Raw genomic sequence first — 1,300 nt, 5'->3', positions numbered from 1 at the left:
GGACGAATTGACTGCCAGATGGACTCACGAAGATCTCTGTAGCTCTCATGAGATATCGATCCTCTCTCTGCTCTTGAGCATCCAGAAATCTGCGCATCAGGAAATCATTCCTTCACCAGCTGTAAGCGTCAGAGGTGACAGACTTGGTTGGTGGTTGACTGGACTTTGGGAGACTTTGGGAGGACTCGTGACACACTCCTCATCCTCTGTATTGTCAACCGATTTCCAGGCCGCCTCCTCTTCAGACGCAGCCTTCACTTGGGATACGTAAACCCGCCCTGGGTTTCTTACCCTTCTGCACTGTCTTGCGAGTAGCCATCCCACTTCTGGTCACCAACTGTACGATGTTTCCGAACCCACCAGCTCGGGAGGGACGCAAATTAGTGAAAGGATGTAAAAATGATGGCTCACTCGCAACAGCACTTCAGTGCAAAGTGCAGTTTTTATTTACAGTGCAGCAGTGTCAGACAGTGAAGGCTATATACAGGTGCACACCAAAACCAACCGAATCACAAAACAATCCAAAAGTACCAAAGAAAATAAAAGGGAAAAATAAACCGAAAACACTACAAAGATCAACCAGGTATCCACTCATATACATTAAAGTTTAAATTGCGTGAGAGCACCGCTGAGTATAGCACTCTACAAATCGACTTGGTGAACAAGTCCCGTCATGAAGTTTGGCCTCTGCTTAAATAGGCCAAACTCTACTCTCTTTTGGATCTACCATTTTGTAGGTACATCTAACATTTACAGGATAAAAATACCACTTATTTTGGTACTTACTAATTCATCCTTAATTTCCAATAATTTAAATACAAATCAATAGACAATCAAGTTACACTTCATTACATTCATTATTATTACACATCGAAATACACACATAAACACCTAAACATACATTGATACGAGCCGCATGAAGCCTGCGTCAAGGCACAGCAGGCAAAGGAAGGCTGTGACATTATAATTGTCACCGCTGCGGCAGCATTCGTTTGGCCACCGCTTAACTTTCTCCGGAAGACTGACTATCACACAGACAGACAGACAAAGACAAGCACAGGACATGAGCGCCATGTAAAAATGTGGCTGTAATGATTAGTATAAATAACGGAGCAGTGCGTAGAAATGGGGAAATGTCCGTGAAGTATCATTTTCATGGTGCACCCGGGCTACACCGATAGCGGCAACAGAGGGGAGGATGCAAAGAGTGAAATGAGGTAAACCGGAGTGTGTGCGGTGTATGTAAGGAGTGTAATTTAATGCTGCTTCCCAGCAGTAGGTGCTACTGTGACTTTGTCAC

The sequence above is a fragment of the Puntigrus tetrazona genome, chromosome 17 (assembly GCF_018831695.1).
Source record: "Puntigrus tetrazona isolate hp1 chromosome 17, ASM1883169v1, whole genome shotgun sequence".
In the NCBI taxonomy this organism is placed as follows: Eukaryota; Metazoa; Chordata; class Actinopteri; order Cypriniformes; family Cyprinidae; genus Puntigrus; species Puntigrus tetrazona.
The sequence above is the reverse complement of the archived record's forward strand: the minus strand, read 5'-3'. Positions refer to the sequence as shown.